This window comes from Aethalodelphis obliquidens, unplaced genomic scaffold (assembly GCF_003676395.1).
Source record: "Aethalodelphis obliquidens isolate GAN/ISIS:26980383/991018 unplaced genomic scaffold, ASM367639v1 scaffold2, whole genome shotgun sequence".
In the NCBI taxonomy this organism is placed as follows: domain Eukaryota; kingdom Metazoa; phylum Chordata; class Mammalia; order Artiodactyla; family Delphinidae; genus Aethalodelphis; species Aethalodelphis obliquidens.
This window is the reverse complement of record NW_020837946.1, coordinates 42,354,668-42,381,913: the sequence shown is the minus strand read 5'-3', so window position 1 is coordinate 42,381,913 and position 27,246 is coordinate 42,354,668. Positions and strand designations below refer to the sequence as shown.

The window sequence follows — 27,246 nt, the reverse complement described above, 5'->3', positions numbered from 1 at the left end:
AAGAGAGGAAGCTCTGAATACAATGCATCAGCCCTCCAGTGTGGGTTAAACTCAATATGAACTCTTTTGGTTTTAAGTTTTTCTAGGACTTCAAATTATCTCCTTACATATAGTGTGGAATTATGTGGCTTTATAAAGAGTAGTTTCAAAAGTATGAAGGTGAAATAAGTTTATTATGCTCTAAAACTTTAACTTGTCTTATCGGTGGATAATTTAAGCCTCTTGTTATGGGGCAGAAGTATGAGGTTTTGGCTTTCCTGTTGTGTATACTTTAGACTTTGGAATGTTAATAATGTAACTAATTTTTCAAAATAAGAAAATACTTTGGAAGATTGCCCAACACATTTCAAGAATGGTTTGGGAAGAAAGTTTGTTTTCTCAGTTTGTTTTATGTGATTTCCACACAAACTTCCTAAAGCAAAATCAATATGCAATAAATCCTGGAGCTGGTGCTGTCAGTTTCTCACTAATAAGTACATTAGATCGAATCCCCTGTCCTACTCATGTACTCTCCGTACATTCTGTTTCCAGGTACACTTTGAGAAAACCAAACACAAAAATGTCTTGCTGGGGCTTCCCTGGTGGCGCAGTGGTTGAGAGTCGGCCTGCCGATGCAGGGGACGCAGGTTTGTGCCCTGTTCCGGGAGGATCCCGCATGCCGCGGAGCGGCTGGGCCCGTGAGCCATGGCCGCTGAGCCTGCGCATCTGGAGCCTGTGCTCCGTGATGGGAGAGACCACGACGGTGAGAGGCCCGCGTAAAAAAATGTCTTGCTGTGTGATCATTTCTATCTTGCACTATCCTCTTACCTCTTGCAGTTTTTTTTTTCCTGCTTCCAGTAGAAGTTCTACAAAGCTGCATGGTATCTTTTTTTTGTTTAACTTTACAGGAAGGAAGGAGAGAAAGTCAATTTACAAGAATGATTGGCTGCTTTTCCTGATTATAGAGGAGGGAGAGCAAAAGATGTCAGCAAGCAAGGCTCTATCCTCTGTTGTTTAATTCTTACCTCCATTTTCCCTCTTTCAGATTGGTGTCAGGGTTCACCACAGTTCCAGAGGAGGTTGACCTGACCATCAGCAGGGCTACTTAGAGGCCTGGTCCTTCTTCACAGTGAGTGGGCTTGGGCCCAACTCTGAATCCAGCCATGCAAACACTGCCCATGAAGCCCTAGCAGGTCAGTCCACTGGCTTCTCTTTTCCTTTCTTCCACAATCACACACAGAGCCTTGCTTCAAGCTTCTAGGAATTAATAAGGGAAGAGACAAACATTAGCCTACCAAGATTCTAATTAACTTTGATGTGGATTTATGTGTAAAGTTGGATGAGTCACTGATTTTTAATAAACGGGAGAGAAAAATCTTAAAGATTAATGTAATAGCTGAGAACACAGGAGGGAGAACTTTGATGCTTGCTTAATTCTTTTCCCCAACCCACATCATTTGGAGAAAAAAATATCAAAGACCTTTACAAAAGGGGGAAAGGAAAGGGGATTATGCAAATTAAAAGTTCACAGGACTAAATCATTACTCTTGTGCAAATGAGCTTCTCCTTCATGTGCTTTTCAGGAGTGTTTTAGGGCTATATTTGCTGAGGATACATTCCCGAGGATAATGAGAAATGGAGGCATGGTGAAAAAGAGACTGATTATAAATTAACTGATCTTTCTGTGTGTTACAGAGTTCTATGTATTGAGTTTTCCCTCTCCTCCCACCTAGTCCAGGCAGCTGTCAGAAACCTAGACCGGTATGGCTACCTTTCCAGCTGTCCTTAGAGTGGTCTAAGCTCTTCATTGGCTTCAGGGCCATTGCTGTCCTGCCCCCTCTTTTGCCCTGATTTGGGGACTAGCGCAGAGCGAAGGTTTCTGACTGCTAACAGAAGCTTCTCACTCTTGGGTGAAATGGTTAAAACCAGCAGGTCTGTGGGTTTCTAGGCCACTCACTTTCCAATTTGATGGAATGTTCTAGTGTTGAGTGTCATCAAGGTTAAATAATTTAGCCTAAAGCTCTCTTTGGCTTGATAATAGACAGCTGCAATGTATAAAGATATATTTTGAGTTGTACAAATTCAGTATCCAACTTTTTCCTAAATGGTAAACTGACATGGTGAGAGATATGAAACAATGCACAAGGCCTTATTGTGTTTGATTAACTGTGGATGTTTCCGTAGCTTAGACAGCTGGTTTGAACAAAATTGTAATTTCACAGCCTTACCAAAAAAGTCATTAATCTTTTATCATTTTATAAAGTAAGAACTTAGTATATATTTACTGATAATGAGAGGAATATGTATGTTGACATAAGTTATTGAAACTTTATTTCACACTTGAGTTCTGTGGACAAATATTTATAAATAACCTCCTGGGATGTACCTCTTTTCTCACCTGTCATAGTTTTGCTTAGAATAAATTCATGAGACTATATGCCACAGAGACTGCTGAGGGAAGTAACTAATAGTAGTGAAGACTTTGAAGGCTGACTTCTGGCTTTACCTCTTATTAGCTCTGCAACCTTGTTTAAGTCCCTTAACAGCCCAATTTCTTCAGCTCAAAAATAGAGATAATACCACTCCATCCTAGAGTTCTGTATTAAATGAAATAACGTCTGCAATGTACACAGGCCAGTGTTGGACATGTAGGAAAACACTTAATAGCAGAGCTATCATTTCTAGAAACAGAGTTGCTGGGTTAAGGGTATGTATATTAAAAATATTGGTTAATCTCAAAATTTGATTATAAAGTTGTGGGACTCATGAATGAATATATGATAATAAGAGATAATAGGGATGCCCATTAATGTAAGAATCTGCCCCTAGTATTCACCTGTTTGTTTTGTATCTGTTCTCGCTTCTTCTGATAACAGCGTTTGATTTTCCTTGGGAGAACTACATTTCCTCCATTCTCAATCCATGTAGTGCAGTGGGGCTGACCCCATCCTGTCGCTTCAGCAGGGAGGAGGAGTACATGAGACAGTCCTGGGTAATCAAGACAATGTATCCCCGTGCCACAATGATTGGTTCAGTAATGGGCATATGACTTGAGCTGGCCCAATAAGAATCCGCCGTAGCATATTTATTGATAGTATTGGGAAAGTGACACCATCTTTTTGCTGGGGTTGCTAAGACTGAGCTGCTGGTCGTTCCTTCTATCTGGAAAGAATCTACTGGGGAATAAAGCATGAGGAAATGCAGAGCTGAGATATGTTCATGTTTGAATACTTGAGTATAGCTATGTCACGTTTTGAATTACATGAGTCAAAATATTGCCTTTATTGCTCAAATCACTTTGTGTCGGGTTCTTACTGAAAGGTGACTAAACCCAACAGATCATATTATGTCCCTCAAGGTCACATCCTGCATAAGAAATAAGCAGAGTTTCTATCACATTAAATGCCAGAGACATTTATGTTCCGAGATATTTCTGAATGATGGTAGGTCACAAGTCAATATGAGTTATGCGATGCTTGTCTGAAGCTGTCATTGGATTAAGACCTACATTGGACAGGTTTAGGTTTCCTTCAAAAGCATGACTGCAGCTGCGGATACTCGTTGATTACCTGGTAACTAGCCATGGTTCTATGAAAGTATGTATGTGTCTGTGAAGTTAAATACAGGGAATTTTTTTTTTTAAGTTGAATGATTTGTTAAAATGAAAATCTGCAAACTGTATCTATTGGTGTTAATTTCTAAGACTTCTTCCTGGTAGGTTTGCATTACAAAACATAAGTATTGTCTGTATTTAACGTTTTCATTTGTCCATAGTGAATATACAAAGCTGAAATGCAGGGTTCTGTTGAGGGGTCACAGAAAGCAAAGCCAAACAGAACATAAAGACCAAACTTGGGAGAACTTTGAGCACTGGTCCAGAGCATTCGCACTTCATTCTTTGTGTCATGAGGGGTCCTTAAATATTTTGAGAAAGTTTCTAGAAGATTAATAGGCCAATGATATGCAGATGAGAGGAGAAGAGAGGAAACAGGAGGCAAGGAAAGAAATTACTGGACTCGCAGTAATTCAGGTTGAAATTTTTTTTTAAAAATTGGGGCAGTGAGGGCTTCCCTGGTGGCGCAGTGGTTGAGAGTCCGCCTGCCGATGCAGGGGACACGGGTTCGTGCCCCTTTCCGGGAAGATCCCACATGCCGCGGAGCGGCTGGGCCCGTGAGCCATGGCCGCTGAACCTGCGCGTCCGGAGCCTGTGCTCCGCAACGGGAGAGGCCACAACAGTGAGAGGCCCGCGTACCGCAAAAAAAAAAAAAAAAAGTGGGGCAGTGGGAATGGAAAGCAAACAATGGATGGGGGAGGCATTGAGAAGGAGGAGAAAATAAGACTTGGCCACCTCAAGAAGAGTCAAAGATGAGCTTTATCATTAATTTTTTAAAAAGATAAGTTAGTTTGGGGAACTGATTTGGTTTGGTGGAGGTGCTGTGGGTAAGGTAATTAGTTTGGTTTTATATTTATTTGTACTCTTTTCGATTTGGATTTCGGTTCTCTTAGAAGTTGAACACAGTATGTAGAGTAGGAGGTAACCATGAGGTGGCCCTGGCAGTTGAAAACTGTTCTCCCAGAGCTATATGTAAAGAGGAGTATGAAAAGTAACTTTAAGAGCAATAACCTTTATCCATAGCCTGTGACTGTGTTAACTCATCCAAAGAAAGAATTACTCATTAGAAAGGGGGTTATTTGGTAATGAAATAAATAAAACGGTGAGCCATGAAGATAAAGTTTGGCAGTGTCCAAAAAGCATTGTTTGGAGTGGTCTGAGGCCTTAGGCAGTCTGGTGTGATTGGCAGATATGACCCAGCCTGTTGATGGATGGATGTACCAGGCTATTTTAACCTATGACACTTAATAATTTGTTCTAATTTTATGCTCACCATATCAACCTTCTAAATATAATTTGGCTCCCCATATGGTTTCTATGCCGGGAGAAAAATGCCTTTTGAGTAGCAGGTCCTTTTTCATTGTCTGTCATTAAATTGATATTCTGGGTAAGAAGCACACATGTCAATCATGAGTTTCCACAGTGTTGAGTCGTCATCCTCATGAACTGCGCAACCCTGAGGCACAGGCAAAACTGGGTTTCCCCATCTGTAAGGCGGAGGGCCAGTCTCTGCCTGGTGGAGAGCTACCAGGTCAAAGCCTCACGGTAGGTAGGTAGCTGACCTTCCCCCCTGGTATGTTTTGACATTTCTGTGATCTCTTCTCTTCAAGCATATGTATTCCCTGACCCAGAAAACACCAGGCAACAGGGAATCAACAACAAGGCCTTAAATCTGCTAGAAGATCTGCCACAGGCTGGAAGAATTAATAGCTGGGACATTTTTCCACTTGGGGAATTTTAAGGCACCACCCCAATCCTATTTACTTTGTTTAGTTTTGCATGTGTGTGTGTATGGGGTGTGTGGTGTGTGTGTGTGTGTGTGTGTGTGTGTGTGTGTGTGTGTGTGTGAGATCATAAAAGTTACTCTTAATCATTATAGAAAACAATCATGAGGAAACAAAGATGAATAAAAACAAGTTAACACCCCTTCCCAGAGGCAACCGTGGTTTGCATTCTGGCGTATTTCCACCTAGGCAATTTCTTTTTACTTTTAATTTATACGCAATTTAAAAACCTTCATTATTCCACTGTAGATTAGAAGTAGCAATCTAAAGAGAGGGAAGAGAAAGAAAAGTCATAAAAAGTAGATGCAATTTGTTAAAGCTCGTAGTGCTCTGGACCATTTCATGGGCCATAGCCATGCACAGCTCAGTAATTCCTGGGGTCAGTCCCTGTACTGTAATCGGTACAATAATAAATTTTCAGCATGATGACCTCAAATCCTCATTAAATGGTTAATTTATATTCGGTATACTTCTGTTAATAGTAGAAAATATAAAGAATACACTTCTGAACTATGTCCTTCAAGCTGTTTAATATGTATAAGGAATGAAGTAAACCCTTAGCTGTATGGAAACTTGATTATACAGAATTCTTCTTTTTCTATGGGTTCCAAATAGACAAGATGTAGCTAAAACTATTGGTTGCCTCTCTGGCGTCCATTCCACCCTTCTCCCATTAGTTGGCAGCCATGCTTTTGGTGGGGCTGACACAATTCTAGCTCTCCAGAGAAAGGCTCTGCTTGGCTCAAACTAGTCATGATAATCACATCCCCTTGCCCCAGTAACTGATTCAGGAAAGAGCCTGGAGCTGTGACCTAAACCAACAGCTCAAAGTATTTCTCTGGCCACAGTGACCATTAAGAGGTAGATGTTGACCCCAATTCATCAGTCAGGATAAAGCCATTAGCTTCTGTTCAGCGGCTGTGGAAGAGAGGCTCTCTTCTCCTGTCATCTGAGATGTACATTTGAGTCCTGGAACTGCGGCAGCCACTCGTTACAATGAGAAAGTCCACCTGAGGATTTTTTTTAAGGCAGCAGAAGAGATGATCTATTGTACCCGTGTTACACTCAGCCACACCTGAGAATACAACTAGTCCAGAATGTCACAGAACCAAGAGAGTTTGTTTTGGTGTGTGCAAAGTGGGCCTCTCAGCGGGGACTGTGGCAACAAGATGGCTATGGAAGTTCTAGATCCATTGAAACAAGTTCCAGGCATGCAGTCTAACAACTTGTACCATTGTGCCTGGCCACCTGCCTTCCATATTTTTGCTCTTGTGGCCTCTATGGGTGTTCAAGGTAGTGGTTTACTTGGACCTCTAACTCATCTTTCTTTTTTCTTTTGGGCTTCAGCCTGCACATCTGCTTCTTCCTCCGCTTGGCTCTCATGGCGTGGAGGTTTCTAAGAAGATGGTGCTAATGCCAATAGCCTGCCTGAGCATTAATTCAACCCATGGAAGAGGGCAGAACTGAGACAGAAAAAAGAAGCCAGAATCCTGAAACTCACTCTACACCTGGGCTTGAGCAAATGATTTTAATTTATATTTAAGCTATTTTGATTTGCATATCCAATACTGTGCTTTGTTGGAGGTGAAGGTAGGCCATCAACACATAAATGTCCGGAAGTTCTGTTAGAGGCATTCATCTAATGTTCCAGACACCAGTCAGGGCTGGGCTTGAGTCACAATTACGAAGTGGTTAGAGTAGTCAGAATGGGTCAGGACTCGCTAGGAGTAAAGATAGAGAGTAGAGGTCTGAAGACTCAAACTCCAGTAGGCATAAGGAGGAAAAATTGCAATTAGTGAAGGAGCCACTGAAGAGATAGGGTGAGAGGCAGCATGTTGCCCCATCATTGTGTCTAACAGAAAAAGTTTCCATTAAGAGCTGGTGATCTACAATGTCAAATGTTTCAGAGGTACCAAGATAATCAATGAACAAGATGAACTTGGTAATTTGGAAGTAATTGGCGACTTGGTGAGATGCACAGAAGCAAATACTAAGTGACTTTGAATTTTATTAGATTTGGGATAAATATGGTGTAAACAAAGTTTCCCAGAGACACTGGCCCAACAAAGTACAGCGTCATAGTGACAGACACAAATGGATTTTCTTTGGTTCCGCTTCTATTTTCTTTGTAGAAAAATCCAGAGATTTAAAAATTCTTTCCCCTTTTTTTGGGAACTCCAGGGTGTTTTTTTATGTTTATTACAAACCACTGGTTGCTAAGTGGCATTCACCATTTTCCTACTGTCCTCCTCTGACTCTCTTGGGGGAACAGGTGATATTGGCAAGGGCACTGGGCAAAGAAGAGAAGTGACTTCTAGAAGACCAGCCAGCCACCAACCACTTTCCACAGCTTGTGGCCTTCACTCTGGGAGTTTCACTACCATCAGGGCATAGCTAGTCCTCAGCTCTGGGGCTCAGAAATCTCATTTTTCCAGCACCCCAAGAGAGTGCCATTAACCCGGCTCTCAGAGGCTTGTCTCCTATGCATAAATTCGTCAAGTTTTAGGAAGCACTATAACTGTCAAGAAATGAAAATGCCTGGATTGTTAGAAGATTGGTGAGCAAGGAATCCAAATATTAGGAGGGATTTGATTCAAGAAGTATCCCCCAGCTGGAACAGACTGGGGTACCGTTACCAAGAAGTTCAAAATGTTAGTGTTCAGTCAGAATTCCTTTTCCTCTAGGTAACACTTGCATAGTTATTTGTAAACATTTTCTTCCTCTGGGATCCTGTTTTTTCTCTGCTCATGTGGCTGATCATCTTCTCTTCGTGTGGTTTTTCTTTCAAACATGAGTCTGATATACTTGATTAGGGTTCTACTTACAACCAATTACAGTTCTGCCTCCTTGAGACTGCTCTCCGCCACCTTGATTGGAGTTTTAACTGTTCACAAACATTCCCTTCATACATTTTTAAAGACAGTCTTTGAAGCTTATTCCCATAGTTGAAAATGTGTATCCAGTGACTTCAATATTTTCTCGTTTGTTCATTCATTCATTGCTCATCCATTTATTCTCGCATCCGTTCCATAAATATTCAGCGTATGCCTCCTCTGTGTCAGGTATTGTGGTAGATGCTGGGATAATAACGACTTGTAATAGAGTCACAGTTTGGCCCTTCTCAGCTTCTGACGATGAGTACTGGGAAAGAGTTCACTCTAGGCCCTGGGGATGGTGATAGTTCCTGCTGCTATGGGAGCCCAAACGTCAATGCCTATGGGACTGTCCACTGATGTCCATCAGTGACGGTCACTTTTCCTTGTTGATGGCTCCATTGCCTTAGTACCTAGTATTGGGCACTGCCAGAGGTGGTAGTGAGGCCTCTGGGTCTGTCCCTAAGTCTGGGCTCAAGGCAGCCAGGACTGTGAGAGCATGCATAATATACATTGAGGGTGCCATGTTCTGATGCTGCAGAGGCTGATGGATTCAATGCTAATCACTCTGCTGTCTTGAACTTCTGTCTGTTTTAGCATTTCTTACTTTTTCCATTCTTCCCCCAACCCAGTTTTATTGAGATATAATTGACACATTGTGTGAGTTTAAGGTGTATACTGTGATGATTTGATAGATGTATATATTGTGGAGATATATAAGGTTAGTCACAATAAGGTTTGTCAACACATCTTTCACCTCATATAACTACCATTTTGTTGTTGTTGTTGTGAGAACAATTAAAATCTACTTGCATAAAACCTCTCAACTATAAAATATGGTATTGTTAACTGTGGTTACCATGCTATGCATTATTCCTCTCATAACTGGAGGTTTGTATCCTTTGACCAATATCTCCTCATTTCCCTCACCCCCCAGCCCCTGAGAACTACAGTTCTCTTCTCTCTACTTCTATGAATTTGGCTTTATACGATTCCACACATAAGTGAGATTATACAGTATTTTTCTTTCTCTGTCGACTTATTTCACTTAGCATAATGCCCTCAAGGTCCATCCATGTTGTTGCAAATGGTAGGATTTCCTTCTTTTTTACAGCTGAATAATATTTCCATGTCTTGGCTATTGTGCCTAATATTGCAATAAACATGGGAGTGCAGATAGCTCTCTGAGACAGTGATTTCATTTTCTTTGGCTATGTAACCAAATGTAGGACTGGTGGATCATATGGTAGTTCTATTTTTAATTTTTTGAGGAACCGCCATACTGTTTTCCATGGTGCCTATACCAATTTACATTGCCACCAACAGTGCACAGGTGTTTTCTTTTCTCTGAGTCCTCACCAACCCTTGTATCTTGTCTTTTTGATAATAGTCTTTCTAACACATATGAAGTGATATCTCATTCTGGATTTCATTTGCATTCCCCTGATGATTAGTGGTATTGAACATTTTTCATTTACCTGTTGGACATTTGGAAGTTTTCTTTGGAAAAATATCTATTCAGGTCCTTTGCCCATTTTTAATTGGATTATTATTATTTTTATATTAATATATAAAATATATATTATTTTGCTTTTGAGTTATACACATTCTATAGATATTTTGGATATTAACCCCTTATCATATATACAGTTTGTAAATATTTTCTCCCATTCCATAGGTTACCTTTTCATTTTGTCAACTGTTTCTTTTGCTGTGCAGAAGCTTTCTAGTATGATGTAGTCCCACTTGTTGATATTTGCTTTTGTTTTGTGCTTTCGGTGTCATATCCAAAAAATACTTGTCAAGACTAATGTCAAGAAGTTTTTTCCCTTTATTTTCTTCTAAGGGTTTTATGTTTCAGGTCTTGTGCTTAAGTCCTTAATCTATTTGAAATTAATTTTTGTGAAAGGAGTAAGGTAGGGGTCCAACTTCATTCTTTTGAATGTGAATATCTAGTTTTCCCAATACCATTTACTGAAGACACTGTCCTTTCCCCATTAAGTATTCGTGACTACCTTTTCAAACATTAGTTGACTGTATGTACATGAGTTTATCTCCAGGCTCTCAATTCTGTTAGATTGGTTGATGTATCAGTTTTTATGCCAGTACCATATTGTTTTGATTACTATAGCTTTGTATATTAATTCTGTTAGATTGGTTGATGTATCAGTTTTTATGCCAGTACCATATTGTTTTGATTACTATAGCTTTGTATATAGGAAATGTAATGCCTCTAAGTTTGTTCTTCTTTCTCAATATTGCTTTGACTATTCAGGGTCTTTTGTGATATCATACAAATTTTAGGATTTTTTTTCTATTTCTGTGAAAAATGCCTTTGAAATTCTGATAGGATTGCAGTGAATCTGTAGATTTCTTTGGGTAGTATGGACATTTTAACAGTGTTAACTCTTCTAATCCATGGACATGGATATCTTTCCATTTATTTGTGTCTTCTTCAATTTCTTTCACAATTTCTTATAGTTTTTGGTGTGTAGATCTTTTACTTCCTTAGTTAAATTTATTCCTAAGTATTTTATTGTTTTTGATGCTGTTGTGAATGAAATTTATTTATTTATTTATTTTTCAGGTAGTTTATTGTTAGTGTATAGAAATAAAACTGATTGTTGTATGTTGATTTTGTATCTTGAAACTTCACTGAACTCATTTATTAGTTCTAACAGCTTTTTGGTGGTATCTTTAGTAGTTTCTATATACAGTATTATGTCATCAGCAAACACACAATTTTACTTTTTTCCTTTCTGATTTGGATGCCTTTTATTTCTTTTTCTTGCTTAATTTCTCTGGCTAGAACTTCTAGTACTATGTTGAATAGAAGTGGTGGTAGTGTACATTCTTGTCATGTTCCTGATCTTAGAAGGGAAGCTTTCAACCATTCACCATTGAGTATGATGTTAGTTGTGCTTGTCATATGTGGCCTGTATTATGTTGAGTTATGTTACTTTTATACACATTTTGTTGAGATTTTTTTTATTATGAAAGGGTATTGAATTTTGTTGAATACTTTTTTTGTATCTATTGAAATGATCATGATATTTATCTTTCATTTTATAAATGTGATATACCACATGTATTGGTTTATATATGTTGAACCATTCTTACATCCCAGGAATGAATCCACTTGACCTGGTGTATGATCATTTTAATGGGTTATTGAATTAGGTTTGCTAATATTTTGTTGATAATTTTGGCTTCTATATTTATCAGGGATATTGGCCTGTACTTTTCTTTTCCTTTCACTTTCTTATCTGGCTTTATTATTAGGGTAATGCTGGCCTTATAAAATGAGTTCGGAAGCATTCCCTCCTCTTCATTTTTTGGGAAGAGTTTGATAAAGATTGGTATTAATTCTTCTTTAAATGTTTGGTAGAATTCATTCATAAAGCCATTTGGTCCTGGGCTTTCCTTTCTTGGGAGGTTTTTGATTACTGATTCAATCTCCTTGCTCATTATTGGTCTGCTCAGAGTTCCTATTTCTTCATGATTCAGTCTTGGTAGGTTGGATGTTTCTAGGAATTGATCCATTTCTTCTAGCTTGTCCAATTTTCTGGTGTATACTTAACTTATTCATAGTAGTCTCACAATACTTTGTATTTCTGTGCTATCAGTTTTAAGGTCTCCTCTTTCATTTATAATATTATTATTTTGAGTCTCCTTTTTTTCTTGGTTACTCTAGCTAAAGTTTTGTTAATTTTGTTTATCTTTTCAAAAAATCAACTTTTAGTTTTGTTGACCTTTTCTATTTGTTTTCTATTTTCTATTTCATTTAGTTCTGCTCTGATATTTGTTATCTCCTTTCTTTTGCTAATTTTGCACTTACTTTGTTCTTCTTTTTCTAGTTCCTTAAGATGTAAAGTTAGGTTGTTTATTTGAGATCTTTATTTTTTTTTAATGTAGGCATTTATTGCGATAATCTTCCTACCTAAACCTGCTTTTGCTGTGTCCTATAAGTTTTGATATATTATGTGTCCATTTTCATTTGTTTCAAGATATTTTTCATTTCCCCTTTGATTTCTTCTTTGACCCATTCGTTGTTTAGGAGTGTGTTGTTTAATTTCCACATATTTGTGAAATTTTTCAGTGTTTATTTTATTATTGATTTTTACTTTCATACCATTGTGGTCAGAAAATGTATTCAGTATGATGTTAATCTTTTTAAGTTTGCTAAGGTTTGTTTTGTGACCTAATACATGATCTGTCCTGGAGAATGTTCAGTGTGTGCTTGAGAAGAATGTGTATTCTGCTGCTGTTGGATGGAATGTTCTGTATATGTCTGTTAGGTTCATTTGGTTTAAAGTATAGTTCAAGTCCAATGCTTCTTATTGATTTTGTCTGGATGATGTACCCATTGTTGAAAGTGAGGTATTGGAGTCCCCTACTCTTATTGTATTGTTTTCCATTATTCCCTTCAGATATTTTACATATTTGCTTAATATATTTAGGTAATCTGATATTGGTTGCGTATATTTATATAATTTATTCTTATAAATTTTTGATAAATTAACCCATTTATCATTATATAATGACCTTCTTTTCTGTTGTCACAGTTTTTTATTTAAAGTCTGTTTTATCTAAGTATAGCTTTTGCTATACTTGCTCTCTTTTGCTTTCTATCTGCACGGAAAATCTTTTTCCATCCCTTCACTTTGAGCCTATGTGTGTCCTTAAAGCTGAAGTGCTGAAATGAGTCTCTTGTGGGCAGCAGATAGTTTGGGGTTTTTTTGTTTGTTTGTTTTGTTTGTTTTTTAATCCGTTCAGCCACTCTATGCCTTCTGATTAAAGAACTTAATTTAGTTTACATTTAAAGTAATTATTGATAGGTAAGAACTTGCTAATGACATCTTGTTAATTTTTTTCTGACTGGTTTTTAATTATTTTGTACCTTTCTTCCTCTCCTGCTGTCTTCCAGTGTGAATTGATAATTTTCCATAGTGGTACACTTTGATTCCCTTTTCTTTATCTTGTTCATATTGACTACAGGTTTTTGTTTTGCAGTTACCCTGAGGTTTACATGAAACCTCTTACAGGTATAACAATCTATTTAAAGCTGATTGCAACTTCAGTTGTACTAAAAAATTCTACCCTTTTACTCCCTCCTCAACTTTTATGTTTTTGATGTCACAATTTACATGTTCTTCTATTGTGTACCCATTGAGAAATTATTGTAGCTAAAGCTATTTTTAATATTTCTGTCCTTTCACCTTCATACTAGAGTTAAGTGATTAACATACCTCCATATTACAGTATTGCAGTATTCTGAATTTGCTATGTACTTACCATTACCAGTGTGTTTTATATGTTCATATGTTTTCATGTTACTAATTAGCATCCTTTCATTACAACTTACAGAGCTCCTTTCAACATTTCTTGTAAGGTAAGTCTAGTGTGATGAACTCCCTCAGCTTTTGTTTGGGAGTCTTTATCTCTCATTCTGAAGGACAGTGTTTGCTGGGAAAAGTGTTTTTGGTTGGAATTTTTTTTTCTTTTAGCACTTTGAATATATCATTTCACTCTTCTGACCTGTAGGGTTTCTGCTGAGAAATTTGCTCATAAACTTATAGGGGTTCTCTTGTAAGTAACAAGCTTATTTTCTCTTGCTGCTTTCAAGGTTCTCTCTTTGTCTTTTATTTTAGACAGTTTTATTATAATGTTTCTTAGAGGAAATCATTTTGGGTTTAAATTTATGAGCTTCATGAACTTGTATGTCCAAATCTCTCCCCAGTTTTGCGAAATTCTCAGCCATTATTTCTTTAAGTAGCTTTCTGTCCCTTTCTCTCTCTCTTCTCCCACTGGCATGCCAGTAATGCATAGATTGTTTCTCTTTATTGTGTTCCATAGATCCCATAGACTCTCTTCATTCCTTTTCATTCTTTTTCCTCTTTCCTCCTCTGACTGGAAAATTTCAAATGGATAATTGTTAAATTGTTTATCTCTGTTCATTTATAGCTCTCTGAACATGTTTATAGCAATTATTTTTAATCTTTTATCAGGAAATTAATATATCTCCATTTTTGGGAGGTCAGTTACTGTAAGTTAACTGTTCCTGTGGTGGTGTCATGTTTCCCTAATTCCTCATGATGCCTGTAGCCTTGCATAGGTATCTGCACATTTGAAGAAGCAGTCACCTCTTTCAGACGTTATAGACTAACTTTGGTATGGAAAGTACTTCACCTCAGGGTGGGTGCATGTTGTAGCATGCTGCAAACTGGGGTCTAGTGGTATCGGTCACCGAATGTGGGGGCTTGTGGTGGTTCTGGTTCTGGGGGACGTATAATGTCTTATTGGCTTAGGCTGCTGAGGTCCATGGCATTGACAACTGTGTGGTCCTCGGCAGGCACTGAAGGAGTTCTGCAGTGGCTGTAAGGCCTGTTTGGGTCTTTAGCAGGGCCTCCAGTTACCAGAACAGGGCATCAGTGGTGGTCGGCACTGGTGGTGTGCATACACTTGACCATGGAGGCTGACTTCAGGTGCCTGTATAGTGGCAGGGGCTGGATACAGACATATACATAGTGGTTGCGGCCGGGGCCAGCAGTAAGTGCTGGGGCCAACTGTGGGCATGCTAGTAGCTGTGGAGGCCTTGGCTGCCAGCGTGCACTCGTATGGCTGTAGGTATCCCCACAGGTATGCATACGGTAGTGAAGGCCAGTGATGGGAGTTGGGCCAGGGGCAAACAGGTGTACAGCCGGAGGGGTTAGCTACAGGTGAGCCAGCAGTGCAGGCCAGTGACAGGAGACTGTGTCAGGTCTGGGCCCACAGTCAGCTTTGGAGACCCTGGCTGTCCGTGCGTACTCCTGTGGCTTCAGGGTCTCCCTATGGGCATGTGCATGGCACTGGAAACTGGTGACAGGAATTGGGCCAGGGTCTTGCAGGTGCACAGCTAGAGGGGGTAGTCCTCAAAGCACATACAGTTCTGGGGGCCAGCTGCTAGCGTCTAGGCTGGTGTCTCACACTCATACAGTAGCAGAGGCCAGCGCTGGCTACCAGTATGGATCCCATGTTTGTTGGGGAAAGGGGAGGGAAGGGTTGGAGAGAGAGCAAGGAGAGAGCTGGTGTCTGCAAATGGAAAAATCTTTGGGGGGAAACCTCAGTGGTGAGATCTGTAGGGGGCCTGCGGCAGCTGTGTTGCCTTGGTTTCTTCAGCAGTGAAAGCTGCTGGGGTCCTCTGCAGAACCAGTCACTGGGAATCTGCTCTGCATGGCTCCCCCCACTTCATGGTTCCCCCACTTCATGGTTCCCACTGCATGTCTGATCCTGTTAGCCTCTTCTCTTCTTCCTTGTTTCTAGCCATCTCTACATGTCTCAGCTTTGTTAGTCTCTAGATAGGGCGAGACTGAAGAGGGTCTTTCATGAAGCATCCTGAAAGTCTGGGGAAGTTGGTCACTTACCTTGTTCCCGCTTTCCTGGTGAGGGGCACTCTTTTGAGCCAGAGAGTTCCCTCTTGGTACTGTGCAATGTCAGCCTGGAGGATAGGATGATGTAGGGAAAATGAAGCTATTTTTTCTTCCTTTTGTGTGTGTGTGGTTATTCTCAGAAGGAATTTTCTTCCACTGTGTTGCTGAAGTTTCTTAAGTGGACTTCTAAGCTCTCCCAGAGCTAATTTTGCTCGTGGATAGCTATCTAATTGTTGATTTTTGTTGGGGGTGGAAGCTGGGGTCTCCTACTCACCTGTGATGGTGACATCACCTGCTTTCTCACTCTTTTATTGTAGCCCTTTTTTCTGGGACTCACCACCCTCACTCCTACCACTAAATTGTGCATCTTGACTCTCGCCTTAGAGTGAGTTTTTCTGAGGAAATTCTTTTTTTTTTCCTGCTGCAGATAGACTTGATTTACCTGCTCCACCATTCCTAAATCCCCCAGTAAGCAAACCTTAGGGTAAATTGATATACTTCTAACAGATTATGCACCTATAATAGATTCATTAAACTCTATCATACACACACGCACACACACACACGCACACGCACACACACACACACACACACACACAGAACAGTAATCCAGGGCCTAGTGTAGGAACTTCACAGTAAGAAGGAAGGACTAGAGGGAGGGAATAAAAAGGGGAGGGAAATGAAAGGGGAGGAAAACAAAAGAGGAGGAATGGAATAAATAATTAGTTCTGGTACAGAATTCAAGAAATTGAGTACGTAATAAATCCTTAATAATTTAAGAGGAGAGGAATGGATGGAAGTAAGTAACAGTTTTAGAGATTCTGATACATTTTTTAGAGAGTGTATGTTATATAATCTAGAATGTATAAAAAGAAACACATTATGATGGCCAAGATACAATGTAACTAGAATATGTAGCATGATGTTTAAGGCAAAATCCTCAAATACATTTACACATTTACTTCATCTGTCCAGGGGTAGAGATGTCATTTCTTAGGAAATTTCAGGTGACAAGTTTGTGCCAAATTCACGTGAACCGTCTGTGAAATTCGTGTGAAAAAAGTAGCAGTAGAGAAGTTGCTTATCCGCAATGTAAGAAGGCTGCAGCATCAGCTGGAAACCTTGTGTCTGTGACGGGCTTTTCACATCGCTGAGAGGCAGAGCCCCATGCTGTGAGAGGCTGAGGCCCCTGCTGGGACATGCCGACTGCACATTTGCTGGGTTTCTTGTGTTGCTGGGCTCTTTGTGTTTTGTGGTGCAAGTCAGAAACAGCGGAGTATGTGAACCGGGGACAGGTATATTAAAGATCTCCTGTAGCTTTTGGCCTCATGTATTTCAACTACTTAGAAACAGTAGCTCCAGGTTCATACCTTCTGTCCTTTATGTGTTTAGTCAGTTACAAAGCATGTCTTCGCTTTGTAAAACGAGAGCCGGAAGGCTGATTTTTACGTTCAGAAAAAAGGGATGTGTCAGACTTATTGTTATCAGGAGTCTTATACGTGTGATACAGTGTCCCGTGGCTGTAGAGGGCCAGGCCGTTTCTTCCGGAGCTGAAATCTTTAATATAAGTTTAACTGCATGTCTCTAAGCAAAGACTTTCTTGTCCAGCTATAGAGACAAAAAAGTTTGCAGAGAAAATGATGTGTGTGGACTGCTCTCACTATGTCCTTCTGCCTCAAGACCTTGATCCAGATAAAGTTAGATGAGGGTGACCAAGGTAGAAGGCAGAAATGATCTGATAACAATGGAATCATGTGCTACATGGATTTCCAAAATAATTTTTAAAAGTATTATATTAGTGATGTTGTCTCTTTCAGTTGCATGGAATATAAATTAAACTTGAGGGCTTCCCTGGTGGCACAGTGTTTGAGAGTCCGCCTGCCGATGCAGGGGACACGGGTTCGTGCCCTGGTCTGGGAAGATCCCACGTGCCGCGGAGCGGCTGGGCCCGTGAACCATGGCCGCTGAGCCTGCGCGTCCGGAGCCTGTGCTCCGCAACGGGAGAGGCCACAACAGGGAGAGGCCCGCGTACCGCAAAAAAAAAAAAAAAAAATTAAACTTGAACTGTTTTAAAAAAACTAAATGTATTGACTCCAAGGTACACGATCAGGCAAGGCTGGATCCTGGTGTACAAGGACTGTTGTCAGGAGCTTGGCTCATTCCATCCCTTGACTTGTCTTTTTCTTGGTGTTGGCTTTGTTCTTAGACTCTTTCCAAACAACTGAAGCTTTACGTTCTATCACCTCAGCAACCCCAGCAGACTGTCTCTCTTTCCTTATAGAGGCAGAAACGGTTCTCCAGCTGATGCTCATTGGTCCAGGTCAGGTCATATATCCATTCCCGAACCCAACATTTACTCTGATGGATAGAACCTGGGCCGTGTGCCCGCTCTTTCCCCTCAGTCAGATTAGGCTCAACGCCACCCACACCAATGATCTAAGAGTATGAGAGGGATGGCTCTGCAAACTGTATGAAAGAAAAAGAACCCCAGGTAACTTAAACAAATGGAAAGATATTCTTTGCTCTTGGATGGAATGGCTTAACCTCATAGAAATGTCAACTCTCTCAAGTTAATATATGTTTAAGGCAAAACCAATAAAGATACCAGTGAACTCTTCCCCTAGAGCTAGACAAATTGAATCTAATTTGAAAAATAAGCAAGAACAAGTAGGCAAACCCTAAAATGAAAAGCAATGAAAGAAATTATATTTTAATATCCCATTAAACTTTCCAATATTACCTATTATAAACAATACAGGAAAGTATATTTTCTACACATCTTCTTGTGCAAATGTGCAAGATTTTTCTTTAAGGTAGCTCCTTAGAAGGGAAATTAGTAGGTTTAGGGTATGTACATTTACCAAATTAGTTCTTAAAAAAATTTTTTTTTAGTTCAAAATGTTTAGGGACTTCCCTGGCGGCACAGTGGTTAAGAATCCGCCTGCCGGGCTTCCCTGGTGGCGCAGTGGTTAAGAATCTGCCTGCCAATGCAGGAGACACCGGTTCGAGCCCTGATCCAGGAAGATCTCACATACTGCAGAGCAACTAAGCCTGTGTGCCGAAATTACAGAGCCTGCGCTCTAGAGAGCTGCAAGTCACAACTACTGAGCCCGCGTACCTAGAGCCCGTGCTCCACAACAACAGAAGCCACCACAATGAGAAGCCTGTGCGCTCACTGCAACTACAGAAAGCCTGCATGCAGCAGTGAAGACCCAACGCAGCCAAAAATAAAAAAAAACATAAATAAGAATCCGCCTGCCAATGCAAGGGACATGGGTTCGAGCCCTGGTCCGGGAAGATCCCACATGCCGCAGAGCAGCTAAGCCCGTGAGCCACAACTACTGAGCCTGCGCTCTAGAGCCCGTGAGCCACAACTACTGATGCCCGTGTGCCACAACTACTGAAGCCTGCATGCCTAGAGCCTGTGCTCCACAACTAGAGAAGCCACCACAACGAGAAGCCCGCGCACCTCAACAAGGAGTAGCCCCCTCTCACTGCAATTAGAGAAAGCCTGTGCGCAGCAACGAAGACCCAATGCAGCCAAAGATAAATTAAATAATTAAATTTTTTTTTTTAAGTTTTAAAAGGTTAACTATAGTGTGACATACATATTTCTGTATAAATGTTTTATAATTACAGTTTATATCATTATTGGAAATACCGAGACTAATAGGGCCCATCCCATGGAATGAGAGTTAATTGAGAGTTGAGTTTACTCAATAATTAGTATTGGGCTTCCCTGGTGGCACAGTGGATAAGAATCTGCCTGCCTATGCAGGGGACATGGGTTCGAGCCCTGGTCCAGGAAGATCCCACATGCTGCAGAGCAACTAAGCCTGTGCACCACAACTACTGAAGCCTGCACAACTAGAGCCCATGCTCTGCAACAAGAGAAGCCACTGCAATGAGAAGCCTGCACACCGCAACGAAGAGTAGCCCCTGCTTACCACAACTAGAGAAAGCCTGCGTGCAGCAACGAAGACCCAACACAGCCAAAAAGAAAAAAAAATTTAATATCATAATTATATTAGAGAAAAACCTAAAACTAACAGGCATCGTGATGGTGTTAACTGAACTTCCAATCTCTCTTCAGCAGGGAAGTCACATAACTCTTGGCTGGCCCCTTGTGTTCTTCAGTCATCTTAGTTCTTTGTGACCCCTGATTTTCATTTTGGTTCTCCTTCCATACTTTTTGAATTGATTAATCCCTTGTATCAATGCCTTTATTACTTAAAAGAGTTTTCAGACTCTGAGTTTTTAAAAATTCACACTTGACTGAGTTTCCTGTTTCAAGCATCTAGCACAGCACTTGACAAATAGAAGACCTTCTGTTCAACGGAAGTCTTTGTCAATTATAGTTTATAGCTCTAACTGTCCCTGACCTTATTTGCATAGCTCCATGCAAAGTTCCATACTGGAACTTCCAGTGCATATTTGGAAATAGTATTGCCAGATGGTTCCAACAAGAATACTAAGATCAATGGAGGAAAAAAATAAATTGACCACAAACCCAAATTACACATGCCATCAGGAGCAGTTTGTTGCTGACAGTCCATATTACCTCTTATGCTTTACATTAGATAGTTTTTAATCAAATCAATGTTTATTTTTCAAAAACACACTTTGTTTTCAAACAAGTGGATGATATAGCCCAAGAAGGCAAATTCTTTTTTTTTTTTTTTGAGCCAACACTTAATCTGCTGTGTTAATTGGTCCATATATTAATCATGACCACTGCTGATCTTGTAAAGGAACTTCTCTGCAGTACACTCCAGAACATTTTTTTTTCTGAGAATTATGCAAACTGGAGTAGCATTTTACAGCTGAATTTATATTTACCAGTGAATCTTAATGTTCACATATCTTTATATGTCTAATAGTTATCCGTTACTGTGTAACAAATTACTCCAAACCTTAGTGGCTTTAAATGGCCACTAATTTATTTTATTATCACTCATAGTGTTTATTGTTTTTGCCATTCAGGAATTCATGAGTGTCTTGGCTCGGTGGTTCTGGCTCAGGGTTTCTAATGAGGTTGAGTCAGTTGTTAACTGGGGCAGCAGCCATGTGAAGCCCTAACTGGGGCTGGAAGATGCACTTCCAAGGTGGCTCACTCACATGATTGGCAAGTTGGTGCTGGCTGTTGGCTTCTTGCCATGTGAGCATCCCCAAGAAACTGCCTGAGTAATGGTCTGCAGAATCGTGACCCCTGTGGCAAGCATACTAGAGTCTCTGTGTAGAATTTTCAAAATATCACTCTTATTCTGGGATTCTGATTATTCACACTGATAATTGTGGGAACAATTTAGAACTAATAGTGTACATAATAGGAAGAATTACATCCATGTCATGATTTTCTGAACTCAAAGTCAATGGCATTCTGTCTGCCAAATTTAGGGTGTTATTCAAGGTCATTTTCAGGACAGTCCAGTGAGGTGGGTATTATTATCACTTCAAATTTACAGATCAGAAAACTGAGAAAGCAACTGCTCAGATAATTGCCCCATGGAGCTAAAATTTGAATTTAGGCATTGGACTCTGAAACCTGTGCTCCTAAAAATCAAGCTATACTGTCTCCTCTTTGGCTCTTTTTTTTTTTTTTTTTTTACAAAATTAAAACTTCATTTTATTATGAGAATTTGAATATATAATAAAGTAGACAAAATATTTCCTGAACATACATGTACTCAGTACCCAGCTCCATTGACTATCAACTTATAGCCATTCATGGCTCATCTACACCTCTCTCTCCCTTATTTATTTTGAAGGAAATTTCAGATATCATGTCATTTCATCCATAAATATTTCAGTATGAGTTTCTAAAAGAAAAGTGCTTTTTGAAATAAACATTATCAGATGAAAAAAAGTAACACTAATTCCTTATTATCAAATATTCAGTCAATGTTCAAATTTCCAATTGTTTCATAAATGTCATTTCTTTTTAAAAAATATTTTCATTTGAGTCATCATTTGAATAATGTCCACACATTGTGATTGGTTGACATGTCTTTTAATTTTATTTTTATTTATATATTCCTCTCCATCTTTTTATTTTTTATCACTGATGAACATGTATTTCCAAGACTTGACTATTATAAACAAAGCTGAAATAAATGTCCTTGTATTTATTTTTCTGGGAACTGATGTTTCATGTTTTTATCTATTTTTATTGACACATTTAATTTTTTCAAACTGATTTTTAAGAGTTCTCTAAATGTTAAAGAAATTAACTTATTTTCTAATATGAATATTATATTTTTTCCAGCTTGTTTGTATTTTGACTTTTATGGTGTTTTAAAGTTTAAAATTTGTGTGTTGCCAAATTTATCAAGTGTCTGGATGTCTCTCTCTCTCTGTCTCTCTCTCTCTCTCTGTCTCTCTCCTGTGATTGTCCCAACCATTTATAACTGATTTCAAGATTTTATAATTTATTAGATGTTGCAAAATTGTAATATTCTATAATTATTTCATCCCTTCTTTATTTACTAGCTAGCTGCAATACTTGTATAAAGAGAAACACCCTTCATCTACTATTTGGTTACCCAATGATTCAGTTTATATAAGAAAGAGAGAAAATAAGAAAAATCTCAAACAATCTAACATTACACCTAAAGGAGCTAGAAAAAGAAGAACAAAAAAAGACCAAGTTAGTAGAAGGAAATAATAAAGATCAGAGTGGAAATAAATGATATAGAGAAAAAAAAAAAAAAGAAAGAAAAATAAGAAAAGGAAAAAAAGAAAAAGATCAACAGCTGAAACTAACAGGTGGTTCTTTGAAAAGATAAACAGAATTAGTAAGCCTTTAGCCAGACTCATGAAGAAAAAAGAGGGCTCAAGTAAATAAAATCAGATATTAAAAAAAAAAGCAATCAGAGAGAAATTAAGAAAGCAATACCATTTACAATTGTATCAAAAAGAATAAAACACCTAGGAATAAATTTAACCAAGGAAGTAAAAGGCCTGTACTCTAAATCTATAAGGCATTGATGAAAGAAATTGAAGATGACACAAACAAATGGAAAGATACACTGTGCTCATAGGTTGGAAATTAATATTGTTAAAATGTATTATCCAAAGCAATCTACAGATTCAATGGAATCTCTAACAAAATACCAATGACATTTTTCACAGAACTAGAACAAATAATCCTAAAGTTTGTGTGGAACCCAAAAAGACCCCAAGTAGCCAGAACAATCTTGAGAAAGAGAAAGTTGGAGATATCACACTCCCTGATTTTAAGTTATATTACAAAGCTATAGTAATCAAAATGTATGGCACTGGCCCAGAAACAAACACATAGATCAATGGAACAGAATGGAGAGCCCAGAAATTAACCCATGTTTAACTGGTCAATTAATCAAAGGAGGCAAGAATATACAATGGGGGAAAAGACAGGCTCTTCTATAAGCGGTGTTGGGAAAACTGGGGAGCTACATGCAAAAGAATGAAACTGGACCCCTTTCTCACACCATATACAAAAATAAAGTCAAAATAAATTAAAGACCTAAATATAAAACTTGAAACCATAAAATTACTAGACGAAAGCATGCAGTACACTCTTTGACATTGCAGCAATATTCTTTTTCGATCTGTAAGGTAAGGGCAACAAAAGCAATAGTAAACAAATGCAAAAAAAAAAAAGAAAAAAAAACCCCACCAAACTAAAAAGCTTTTACACAGTGAAGGAAATCATCAATACAACAAAAAGGCAACCTACTGAATGGGAGAAGATATTTGCAAATTGTATGTCTGATAAAGGGTCAATATCCAAAATGTATAAAGAACTCTCTCACAAATCAATATCAAAAAACAAACAATTTGATTAAAAAATAAGCAGAAGACCTGAATAAACTTTTTCCAAGGAAGACATACAGATGGAAAAAAGACACATGAAAAATTGCTCAAATCACTAATCAACAGGGAAATGCAAATCAAAACCACAATTAGGTATCACTTTGGACCTCTCAGAATGGCTGTTATCAAAAAGACAACAATAACAAGTGTTGGTGAAGATGTGGAGAAAAGGGAGCCCTCTATCAGTTGGTAGGAATGTAAATTGGTACAGCCACTATGAAAAAAGTATGAGGATTCCTCGAAAAATTGAAAATAGAACTACCATATGATCCAGCAATTCCACTTCTGGAAAAAAAACACTAATTCAAAAAGATATATGTACCCCAATGTTCATGGCAGCATTATTCACAATAGTCAAGATATAGAAGCAACCTTAGTGTCCACTGATAGATGAATGAATACAGAAGATACGGTATATTTTATTTACACAATGGAATATTATTCAGCCATAAAAATTATGAAATCTTGCCATTTGCGACAAAATGGATGGACCTGGGGGTATTATGCAAAGTGAAATAAGTCAGACAGAAGAAGACAAATACAGTATGATTTCACTTATATGTGGAATCTAAAAAACAACCAACCAACCAAATAAAACAAAACAGAAACAGACCCATATATACAGAGAACAAACTGGCGGTTGCCAGAAGAAAGGGAGGTGGGGAAGTTGGGTGAAAAAGGTGAAGAAGACTGAGAGCTACAAAATATATAGCTCCAGTTATAAAATAAATGTCGAAAAGATATAAGATACAGCATAAGGAATATTGTCAATAATATTGTAACAACTTTGTATGGAGACAGATCGTTACTAGACTTATCATGGTGATCAATTAGTAATGTATATAAACGTTGAATCACGATGTTGTACAACTGAAACTAATATAATATTGTATGTAAACTACAATAAAAAATAAAGGCTAAAAATATTGTAATAGATAAAGCAAAAAAAAAAAAAAGAGAGGGAGGAGAAATGCTAGATTATTTCTATTTATTTACCAGCTTTCAAAATAATGACTTGATATATATCTACAAGATGACCAACTGGATTTTTAAATCATTATTATTAAGACAAGGATTTAAACAAACTGATATGTTTCAATCTATTAAAGATATTATTCTCAACATGCTTAAATGATCCCATCTCTGGCCAATGAGAACCTCCTTAAGCTGGCTCCAGAATCCTTCTGATATAACTCTAGTAGTTTTTAAGAGTTTTTTTCCTATGAATATGAGAAAATATTCTAGACTTACCTTGTGGATCTTCTGCCCCAGTCTTGGACTCAGGCATTTTTTCCAAGGTCTTACACAGAGATGCAGCAGGATATTTTAAACTTTTGAGTGAAACACAGCAAAAATCAACATCTGTTGGATAGGATGTGAACTACCAGCACAAGGTAGATTCCATTTTCAACATTATGTAATGCTGTAATATTTTCAGTGATGGCATATATTTGCAGTCCTAGGTTTTTGGTGGTTGCTGGAATAGAAAGCAGTGCCTCTGAAAATCAGTGTGGAACAGGAAAAGAGAGCGGTGTGTCCAATCTGATTCCAAGGTTTGAGAGGCTCTGCAGACCCCAGCAGGTGCACTTATCCTATTAGTAATTGTCACTGTTAAAGAATGAGATAAATTCTTTTTTCAATTTATGTGTATTACTTTTTTTCAAATGACTACTAAGTTGTTAGGAAAGAAATACTTAAATTCTTCGGACTTAACTACTTAATAAATGAAACTATTGAATTTTTAAACTTTTTTTTTTTTTTTAATCTAGGGCTACCAAGAAAAAACTACTGAGACATCAAGACATTGTGAATGGAGAATGTTTGGGAGCCTCTGGATTAAACTGTCCTTGCTTTTGTCTGTATGTGGCTAAGAGTTCTCTTGTGGGTCATTGCTGCCATTTTAAAATTTACTTCTGTTTATCTTAGTAGTAGTATCTTTTATCCGTGTTTATACTGTAGCAGCTCCTTTAAGCCACTTGCCCAACAATTGAAGGTTAGTGTAGCTAAAACAAGATAATATACTACAGTTGAAAGTGGTCACAGTGCTAGTTTAGTAAACTATTAGTCTATCCATTTGTTGAGAGTTTGACTCGCTTTCTCTAACACCTTGTATGTGCTGCTGGATTACTTCAGGGGCTGATTTCCTTATTGAAAAGCCACATCGGCAAATTTGATTTCAGATGAGTGTGGCTGCTCTACCAGGCACAGGTTAGCTTTAATATATCATAATATACTGAAGGCAGATGAACAAGAGCAGGTGCCACTCTCGATTTCATGAAACTCCCACTCTTGTCTCAAGACCGTTTAGGAATTTAAAGTGCATACAACCACTTAACGTACAGAACTAGGCAAGGTGCCAGGGTCGACTGGTGTATGAGATAATAACAAAGCTAAACTACTTTATTATTTTTCTTTAGATAAAATGAAATAATTGTTCTAATAATTTTTCTAGAATTCCTCAACTGTACTGGAGACCACTACTCTAGACCACTTAGTTACTGCATGGTAACATTTTCCTTGCTATGTCTCTTCCTGAGCTAAACCAATGAAGCCATTTATTGGCCATCATGGCCTTAGGCAAGTCAACTGGGACCAGGTTTGCACCATTTCCTGACACTTGCTTGGTACAAGAGACCCCGTCTGGCTGTCTTGTTCAGAAACAAGTTAGGTGGCCTGCACTTCTGAGTTTTCATAACAATTGGAGCAGAATATTCTGCATGGCAGAGTAAATTTGGGAACTATCAGGGTGGGTTTTGTTTCTCTTGGTTGGTTCCACCTCCCAACCATCGACCCCCTCACTGAACTAACACCCTCTGTGGCCTCAGGAGGTGTTCATTTGTTCCAGGGATGGCCAGACACGGAAGAGTCAGGAAAGAAAATGTTATTTGCACTTCTAAATACATTGAAATATCCATAGTAGACTTCCAAGTCTTGGAAGCCTGGGTGCTTTTGATTTGCAAGAGCTTTCTGAGAGAGAAAAGTTTTTTTTTTGGAATTGTACAAGCTTTACTTTGAATATCAAGAGCCGAAGGTCTTAACAAATATTCGTATGTAAAGTTTATCCATTAACTGTACGTGTGAGAGAATTGTGCCACCACCTCTACCCACTCCTCCAACACATACTTTTCAAAAGAAATTTAAAAATCTGTCCTGCACTGAAGATGAAGACAAGAATTTTCAAGGGTTAATTATGTCCTTAACACTCCCATCCACCAAGACAGAGAGGGTGATTACAACTCCACATAAAGTTTGGAGGAAGCTATGGAAAAGATCTGTGATTCATTTTATTTTATTTTTTTTAATTAATTAATTTATTTATTTGTTTTATTTTCGGCTGCATTGGGTCTTCGTTGCTGTGCACAGGCTTTTCTCTAGTTGTGGCAAGTGGGAGCTACCCTTCGTTGTGGTGTGCGGGCTTTTCATTGCGGTGGCTTCTCTTGTTTCAGAGCATGGGCTCTAGGTGCCCGGGCTTCAGTGATTGTGGCACGCAGGCTCAGTATTTGTGGCTCGCAGGCTCTAGTGCACAGGCTCAGTAGTTGTGGTGCACAGGCTTAGCTGCTCCGCGGCATGTGGGATCTTCCCGGACCAGGGCTCGAGCCCGTGTCCCCTGCATTGGCAGGCAGATTCTTAACCACTGAGCCAACAGGGATGTCCCATGTGATTCATTTTAAAGAATAGCCCGAGGACACTGTTAGCTTCTCCATGAACCCACTGGCTTGTTTGGTGTTGGCATG

At 38.9% G+C, this 27,246-nt stretch overlaps 1 long non-coding RNA gene across 1 annotated transcript; it reads left to right on the top strand.

Annotated features, from left to right (window-relative positions):
• The first annotated feature begins 699 nt into the window (after positions 1 to 699).
• Positions 700 to 25,470, top strand: LOC113630243 (uncharacterized). The gene is made up of 3 exons (XR_003436866.1): positions 700 to 742; positions 1,025 to 1,172; positions 25,282 to 25,470. It is a non-coding gene; the product is annotated as an uncharacterized LOC113630243 (long non-coding RNA).
• Positions 25,471 to 27,246: the final 1,776 nt, after the last annotated feature.